This window comes from Babylonia areolata, chromosome 21, assembly GCF_041734735.1.
Source record: "Babylonia areolata isolate BAREFJ2019XMU chromosome 21, ASM4173473v1, whole genome shotgun sequence".
NCBI classification, from domain to species: domain Eukaryota; kingdom Metazoa; phylum Mollusca; class Gastropoda; order Neogastropoda; family Buccinidae; genus Babylonia; species Babylonia areolata.
Window position 1 is genome coordinate 27,772,822 of NC_134896.1, and position 10,000 is coordinate 27,782,821.

The following is a 10,000-nucleotide window of genomic DNA, read 5'->3' on the forward strand; positions in this document are numbered from 1 at the left end:
ATGGATGATGAAGGCCAAGTTTTCTTTGCATAGATATTGTTTTGTTCTTTTTTGTTTTTTTTCTTTCATGATTGTTTTCTTTTTGGTTATGTTTGTTTTCTGTTTTTCGCCCATTCTTTCTCTGTTTTTTCTTGAATGTGTGTGTGTGTGTGTGTGTGTGTGTGTGTGTGTGTGTGCGAGTGTTTTATGTTATTATAATATCACACACACACACACACACACACATATATATATATATGTGTTTTATGTCATTATAATATCATATGTGTATATATTTATATATAGTCAATATAGTCACATTGCCAAAGCCAAATTCTTCATCATTGACGGTCGAAAAGGGCAATAGGAACAAGAATGAGATACCGGGGGCAACTTAGACTTAAACGAATGAATGTATATTTCTTATTCTTTTGATAATGATAATAATAATAGTAATGATAATGATAAGGAGGAGGAGAGCAAAGAGAAAAAATAGGTAGGTAACTAAATAATAGATACATAAATAATTTTCTTTTATATATATATATATATATATATATATTAACGAGAAATGCGGGAGAATAGAATAGAATAGATTTTATTGTGATGAAACCTTAAGGTTTATAGGACACAACTGCGAAGGTAAATGAATGACCGAAAAAAACAACAACAACCCACAATTAATTAATCAATTAATGCAATAAATTGCAACAACATTCATAAACAAATTTTCCTAATCTTGTTTGTATATATTCATCACCTGTTAGCATCACCTGACTGGGAATATTTCCTGTGTTATTCGAATTTTGAATATCTTTTAAAAAATTGTCGCCTTAAAGTTTTATAAAGGAGTATAAAGCTGAAGAGGGCATCGATCGTCAAAGACTACACTTGCCAACAGGGTGAACTGTACGGAGGAGAAAAAAACAACAAACAAACAAACAAAAACAAAAAAACCCGTGTCACCGAGAGATTGAGTGCGAAGCAGTCTTGTATACGTTTGGTTATGCTGTTGGCTGGGCATCTGCTTAGCAGATGCAGTTTAGTGTATATGGATTTGCCTCCTTGAGAAACTGAAACTTGTAGTGTAGTGTAGTGTAGTGTAGTGTAGTGTTTCCACAACGGACTTCTCTGTAGGAAATTCGGGTAGTTCTCACCATGGAGAGCGCATCGCTACCACTGCTCTAAAAATACATGGATAGCGCATGCCTTCTTTGAGCCCCTTTGCTAACTGAAGCCAGCGGAAGTGTTGAATCAGCCATTTTGCTTCTCATGTCGTGTCACGGACACTGTATCTGCCATCTTCCTTCCTGCTGAGACACCTTCCAAGAAATGAGACCCCAGGGAGACGCGGAAACGGGGTACCTAAAGCTTAACACCTGTCCCTTGAAGACAGGGGTTGGGGCTGGGGGTGGTGGTGTGGGGAAGGGTGCCGGGCAGGGGGATCAGGGAATGAAGGATCAGGATTGTTCGTCTGGAAAAGACGTGGTGGTTGTTGTTCGTCTTCTTCGCCTTGTGTTGTTCTTTGTTGTTGTTATTGTTATTGTTGTTGTTCTCTTCTTGTTCTTCTACTTGTTCTTATTTTTCTTCATGATCATCATAATGATCACAATCATCATCTTCTTCTTCTTCTGCCCCGTCTCCTCCTCCTCCTCCCATCCCGTCTCCTCTCGTGCGAGAATGCAACCTGTACATTCTTTTACTTAGAACTACGAATAGGCTTTTGATAATGTTTTAACGCTCCCGGTCAGGTACCACACTTTAGCAGATGCTGTTGGACTCCGTTCTTTCTCTGTCTCTGGACCTTGCATTTGGAATGAACCTCCTCTTTCGCTTCATCAGGTCTCCGCACTCAGCTCTTTAAAGTCTGGCCTTAAAACCCACCTCTTCACAAAATAGCCTCCCTCCTCTGCCTCTTCCTTGTCTTCAGTTTCTTCAGTTTTAGAGTCATGCATGCGCGTGAATGACTGGTGTGAAAGAGCTTAGATTTGTCTCTGCACAAGATTCAGTGCTGTATAAATACTATCATTAATATTATTACACTTTGTCCATTTTCATCGGCGTGATGCTGGTTGTATCCGTGGTTTTCTTTAAGCCATCGAATGCTGATATGATGAATTGTGGGGTCTTTAACGTGCAGAAGTGATGAAATAAATGTTCCAGCTTTCAGTGAACTGGCACGAGCGCAGAGTCGACAGCCACAGCAGTGACTAATGGGAATGAGTGAGCAAGCATTCACGTGCGTTTCAATGGAGGCTTGGGAACATAATGGAGGGAAACAAACACGTTCGTTCACACAGTTAACAACATCCGCCTGTTCTCGATGTTTTCACAGTTGGGAAGGAAAGGCCAGAGGTTCCGATCCCTTCATCTATTTGTCTGGATTTTAGCTCAATACAAAGGAAGGTAACTCGAGTTTTACGAGTCATTTTTTTAATTAACATCCTCTTCTTTGTTCGTGGGCTGCAACTCCCTCGTTCACTCGTATACACAATACACGAGTGGGTTTTTACGTGTATGACCGTTTTCACCCCGTCATGCAGGCAGCCATACTCTGTTTTCGGGGGTGTGCATGCTGGGTATGATATTGTTTCCATAACCCACCGAACGCTGACATGGATTACAGGATGTTTAACGTGCGTGTTTGATCTTCTGCTTGCGTATACACACGAAGGGGCTTCAGGCATAGGCAGGTCTGCACACGATGTTGACCTGGGAGATCAGAAAAATCTCCACCCTTTACCCACCTGGCGACGTTACCAAGATTCGAACCCGGGACCCCCAGATTGAAAGTCCAACGATTTAACCACTTGGCTATTGCGTCCGTCTGAAGACCAGTCATCCAGCAAGGCGGGTAGAGTGATTGACAGTCAAGTGATGAGTAAGCCGACTCATTTCCTTGCTCACATGTAACTGCTCATTCCGCTTCTCCCACTCCAAACTCCTCGACGGTAAAATGTGCATTGACATCAATCTGGCGATTTAATCATTTTAATTCACAATATTATGCATCAAAATCAATAAGAAGATTTGATGATTTTATATCGGTATCATACTGTTTAGCTTCTGCCTCATTTGTCGAATCAATAAGAAGATTTAATGATTTAAAATCAGTATCATACTGTTTAGCCAATGCCTCATTTGTCGAATCAATAAGAAGATTTAATGATTTTATATCAGTATCATAGTGTTTAGCCACTGCCTCATTAGTCGAAGTAGTTGGTTGTCATAATCAGCTTTAACTGCACACATTTAATGGGATTCTTTCCAGTCAGAAAGACAGCAGTTAGGGTGGACTTATATTCATTAATTTTACGTAAATTATCTAGCTGTGAATGATCGGCACGTTCTCGTGGAGGTAAAAAATGGCATGTGGTCGGCAATTTCTAGTGAAGGTCAAATAGTTCACATGTTCCAATGATCATAAGAAACCAGCATTCGTGTAGGATACCATTTACTTATCACTCGCAGGAAGGTCATTACCATGGTTTTCCTGTCTTTGAAGGTTTGGGGGCTATCAGAAGCATTAAAGCTCTGCAGGCGTGGGCATTTAATTTGAGAGGATTCGGTACTAATGCTGCAGGAGATTCAGTGTCAAGACGCTGAAATAAGAACTGTACAGACCAAACGACCAGTGGTCTACATTGAGCTTAAAATGGTGCTGAGTAAAATTCATGTCGCTGGTTCTTTATAATGTTTTTTTTTTTTTTAAATCCCCACTTCGTTTTGCCTTTACATGTAACTGTTGAGCATCGGATTTTATGACGCCGGTTGTTGTGCAGTTTCCACCGCGAAATGTTGCGTCACTGGAGGAAGATGGCAGAATGGTTAAGTTGCTTCTTCTTCTTCTGCGTTCACTCGTATGCACACGAGTGGGCTTTTACGTGTATGACCGTTTTTACCCCGCCATGTAGGCAGCCATACTCCGTTTTCGGGGGTGTGCATGCTGGGTATGTTCTTGTTTCCATAACCCACCGAACGCTGACATGGATTACAGGATATTTAACGTGCGTATTTGATCTCCTGCTTGCATATACACACGAAGGGGGTTCAGGCACTAGCAGGTCTGCACATATGTTGACCTGGGAGATCGTAAAAATCTCCACCCTTTCCCACCAGGCGCCGTCACCGTGATTCGAACCCGAGACCCTCAGATTGACAGTCCAACGCTTTAACCACTCGGCTATTGCGCCCGTCAATTAAGTTGCTTGATCTGTGAGGGTCTGGGTTTGAATTCCAGTCTCACCCTTTCTCCAAAGTTTGACTGGAAAACCAAACTGAGAGCTAGTCATTCAGGCGAGACGATAAAGCGAGGTCCCGTGTGTGCAGCACGCACTTGGCGCACTGAAAAAGAACCCATGGCAACTAATGTATTGTCCTCAAGCAAGATTTCTTTTGAAGAAATCAACTGTGATGGATCTGACATGCTACTGCTCAGGTATCTGCCTAGCAGATGTAGTGCAGCGTATGTAGATTTGTTCGAGCGCAGTGACGTCACCTTTAGAAACTGAAACAAAACTAAACTTCTAAACTGCGTAATACAGCGGATACGTAAAAGAAAAAGGTACGTGATGCCTGCACGAGAGATAGAGAGAGAAAGAGAGATGGACAGACAGACAGACAGAGACGGCAGAGCCTTTTTTTTTTTCCAGGCGATTTCACCCTCGCGTCTCCTATTTGCGCACATGACTTCAGACCCATAATCACCCCGTGTGTGTGTATACTCAACGTGAGTCTCCCCCCCTCCACGAGAACACCGCGCGAGATCTCATCTCAACGAGACTCATTTATGCAAATAAGCTGGCTTTGGCTGCCTGTGAGGATGAGGATGGGAAGAGGTGGGGGGCGGGGGGGGGGGGGGGGGGGGGGGCAGAATAGAGCTGTGCGAAAAAGCAGCCCGAACCACCGGACAGGAGTGTGTGTGGCAAAAAGCATGGTGTAAGTCAAGGGAGAAAGTTTTCGCAGCGCGAGTTTCCTCCAACAGCACGTTTTCGGGGAGCATTAAGCCGAACGTGTTCGGCTATTAGAGGCATTTTGTGGAAAGAAGAGCGAATGGCAGAAACCGGGGGCCGGGTTTGAAAGCTTCGCTCCCAGCAGTAAATCAAGATCAGGAGGAGAGGGGCCTTCCCGTTCTGCTCGGGATTCGGACCTGGGGAGTGTTCCTCCTCTGCCTCCTCTGCCTTACCAATTTGCTCCATCCTCGTCCTTCTCCTTTCTCCAAGTTCCTCACATGTTGATGACGTGATAAATTGTGTCCATCGGAGTTCCTGTCCTGTCCTATCCCCCTCTCTCTGTCTTTGTCTCTGTCTGTCTGTCTCTCTCTCTCTCTCTCACCCCTTTTCTCACACGTCTCTCTCTCTCTCTCTCCCTCCCTCTCTCCCCCTTCCCCTCCCTCCCAACTCTTTCTTCCTCCTCCCTCTCTCTTTCTTTCTCTCTCTCCCCTTCTCTCTCTTTCTTCTCTCTCTCTCACTCCTCCCTTTTTCTCTCTTTCTTGCTCTCTCTCTATTAATTTTGTCCCACTCTCTTTCCCTTCTCTCCCACCCCCTCTCTCTCTGTCTCTCCCTTCCCTCTCTCTCTCCCCCCTTTACCACTCCCTCTCTCCCTCATTCTCTCTCTCTCTCTCTACCTTCCCCCTCTCTGTGTGTCGTTCACGTTTTAAGCTTTCAAAGCCAGGAAGGCCATCCCCACTCTAAGTGCACCATTCCTGAACCATCATCACGTGTGGAGGGAAGTGGTCCTGATGACAGCTTCTCCTCGTGGCCCAGGCTCGGTTTGGTGCCACAGATACGGGAGTAGAGAAGGAATCAGCGACTTTAGGCGTTAGTTAACATTCGGGTTTGTCCTAACGTCGACAACCCATCTCGTAGGGAGGGATATGGCCTACAGGGATTTTTAACATTCAAGGAAAGTGGGTGTGTGTGTGGGGTGGGGGGAAGTGGTTGGGGGGGCTGGGGGGGGGGGGGGGGGCTAGGGGGGGTGGTATGGGCGGGAGCGTATGCATTGGGAGTGGGGAGGGGGCGTTTGGGGGAGTGGGGCCTAACTAACTAACACTACACTGAATGACACTGATCACCAGAATGACACCATGTCTGTCAAGATGAGCAAGCGACATTCGCAATATTCTTCTTCCCCGTCTTCTTCTTCTTATCATCATCATCATCGTCGTCGTCGTCGTTGTCATCATCATCATCATCATCATCGTCGTCGTCGTCGTTGTCATCATCATCATCATCGTCGTCGTCGTCGTCATCATCATCATCATCGTCATCATCATCACCATCATCACCATCATCATTATTATTAGTATTAGTATTAGTACTGCTATCATCATCAGCAGCAGCAGCATTTTCTCTCCCCGCCCCCCCATCCCCTCCCCCCACCCCCCTCCCTCTTTTCATTTTTTCCTCTCTCATCATTATATGTTGGTGTCCGGCCGACTGACCAGCCAGGCAACCCCTTCTGTCCTCTGCGTGTTACATTATCAGTCAGTCAGTCAGAACTTCCGGTACCCAAAGGCAAGGGTTGTCCTCCTTTGATTGTGTGAGTTTGTGAGATTCACTCCAAAGTTACTTCTTTTTTTATGGTTTGACAATCAGCTGTTCTTCTGTTCAGACTGAAAAGGGTTTGTTGTTTATGTTGTTGTTGCTTTGGGGTTTTGTTGTTTGTTTCGGTTTTCTTCTTCTTTATTTTTCCCTTTTTTTTGGGGGGGGGGGGGGGGGAGAGACAGTATTTGTATTTGTATTTCTTTTTATCACAACAGATTTTTCTCTGTGAAATTCGGGCTACACTACAGCGCCACCATTTTTTTTTTTTTTTTTAATGCGTGCAGTTTTATTTGTTTTTCCTATTGAAGTGGGTTTTTAAACAGAATTTTGCCAGAAACAAGCCTTTTGTTGCCGTGGGTTCTTTTACGTGCGCTAAGCGCATGCTGCACACGGGACCTCCACTCCAGAAAGTGGTGTTTCACTATCCAGAACAATCAGCCCCCAAACTGAGAAAAAATGGTTTGGTGGTATACCACTCAGGATAAACTGTGTGAATTTTCAGCCTTCCCGTCTTCTGATGACGTCTGCGATGACGTCACTATGTCACTATGTGACACGTACTATGCACTCAAAGTAGACAATCAGTGTTTGTAGAGTATATGGAAACAGTCTGGTTTGACACCTCCTTGAAACTGAAACTTGAACAGAAACAAAGGTTTGTAGAAGCTAAGGTAGAGTTCGCCCTGATTAACATCATTTGTTGTTCGCATCTCGACTCCCAGGTGTGTGTGTGTGTGTGTGTGTGTGTGTGTGTTATTTTTTTTATTTTATTTAATTTTATAGTCAATATAAATTGTTAACCATCTTCTGTCACAACAGAGTATGTATCACAGAACACTTGACACTGCCCAGTGCCCCGTATAGCAGAATGGCAGAATGGGCTGTACTTGTAAGTCTGCTACTATTAAAAAGGAACAAAAAGATATTTTGAAATGACTATTACGTTCACACTAAGTAACTCAACTTATTTTCCCCTGACTGCTCAATCACGACAAGGATAACTTAAACTCAGTTTTGTCGAAAAAACAACAACAACAACAAAATCCTGGATAACGATAACTTTTCTTCTTTTTTTTTCTTCTTTTTTTTAAAAATGAACTTTAAATGTCGTTGGAATCTTGTTATAAAAAACACCTCTCTATCTAGATATGAAATTAATAACCTTTCTAAATAAAAATAAAATCTATGATCGATTGAAAATAAGATATTTAAAATGTTAATTAATTGATGACGATGAAAACAATAGAATCACAATGAAATATCACGGTATAGACCGAGGAGAAATAGGTGGAATAAAAATGAAATAATGGTAAATGACATTCATTTAAAAGAAAAAGAAATAAGATAAACAGAATCATGTGGAACAAAACTAAATGTATAGCAAAATAAAAACAAGGAAGAAGAATTATTTGTATTTGTATTTCTTTTTATCACAACAGATTTCTCTGTGTGAAATTCGGCCTGCTCTCCCCAGGGAGAGCGCGTAGCTATACTACAGCGCCACCCATTTTTTTGTATTTTTTCCTGCGTGCAGCTTTATTTGCTTTTCCTATCGAAGTGGATTTTTCTACAGAATTTTGCCAGGAACACCCCTTTTGTTGCCGTGGGTTCTTTTACGTGCGCTAAGTGCATGTTGCACACGGGACCTCGGTTTGTCGTCTCATCCGAATGACTATCGCCCAGACCACCACTCAAGGTCTAGTGGAGGTGGAGAAAATATCGGCGGCTGAGCCGTGATTCGAAACAGCGCGCTCATTCTCTTGCTTCCTAGGCGGACGCGTTACCTCTAGGCTATCACTCCACATTAGACGCTTTAGTGAGTCCTTATTGAAAGATACACAAGATATCATTGGCCCGACCACACACACACACACACACACACACACACACACACACACACACACACACACAGAGACAGACAGACAGAGAGAGAGAGAAAGAGAGAGAGAGACAGAGAGAGAGAGAGAGAGAGAGAGAGAGAGAGAGAGAGAGAATTAACGTTGCTTAGTTGGCAAACAGATCAAAACATAAAACACCGATACATCGATATGCATTGCACATGTTTTCATTGTCTCTATCGGTAATATGATCAATAAATAAACAAACTAATAAACAAACAGATAAATAATACCAGCGATAAGAATGATGACAAGCGAATGACGGCTGCTGCAACAACAACAATAGCATGTACGTACGTACGTACGTACGTATGTATGTATGTATATGCGTAAGTCAATCGCGTCCGACTATGACCATCAGAACAGCAGAGGAGGAGGCAACTGCTGTCCCGACTATCTGAGGCTATAATTCGATTATAGTGGAAAGTGTCTTGCCCAAGTTACATCCCCCACTCTATCTGCCAAGAGAGCTTTAGGACAGTCACTACTGGGATGATCCCTCAAGGGTAACCAGCCCCCAAGGCTGCAGCACTGACAGCCAGTGCAATCTTGCCTCCCACTTTCGGAGTCATCGTCCTTCACAAAAGACTAAGCTGTAAATCAATTCCCATTGCAGTATAGAACAAGAGAGGCAAGGCCTTCAAGACTCACTTGTGATAAATTAAGTCCCCTAGCATTAATTACAGAGTAATTTCCCTTTTTTTTTACCCTCTGCACCAAAACGTTTGCAAAATAAATAAAAATTCCATGCTTAGCAAAAGAAGTTCCTGTTTGAACAAAAAATGATAATAATGACTCCTCTTGTTGTTGTGTCAGAATAAGAGGTCAAAGTGCCAAGTTTAGAGAATACAAAAAAATATAAATATAACAGTAAATGCAGTTTGCATATAATTAGGCTTCTTTTTTTTATTTTTGTTGTGCCCATCCCAGAGGTGCAATATTGTTTTAAACAAGACGACTGGAAAGAACTGAATTTTTAATATTTTTATGCCACATTTGGTGTCAACTGACAAAGTATTTGCAGAGAAAATGTCAATGTTAAAGTTTACCACGGACACACACACACACACACACACACACAGACAACCGAACACCGGGTTAAAACATAGACTCACTTTGTTTACACAAGTGAGTCAAAAAACCATTGGACCACACAGAGCTCACGTAACTATTGACACAACCATAAGCTTACGTCAATCTCTGATATAAGTCGAGCGCCGAGCTTGAATAAAAACGTTAAAATGAATACCTATAACGTAAGTAGAGGCGAAGATTCTTGAAACTCACGTATCTAGAATCCCGATGATGAGATGAATGCATATCCTGCAAGTGTTAGTACATTCTGTACTATTAGCGGGCGCTTTTCTCACGATCTGAACGACACGATTTCAATGGAAGACAGAAAGGCAGATGGAGAAGCGGCGAGTGTTTGCGGGATTTTGTTGTTGTTGTTGTCGTTTATTTGTTTGTTTTCCTTTTCTGTCACTTCTCTCTTGGCATGCCATTCACCTTCATACACGTTATCCTTCCAGAAAGCTCTGTCGCTCTTTTCTTTTATCTGTTTGCTGTCCTCACTAT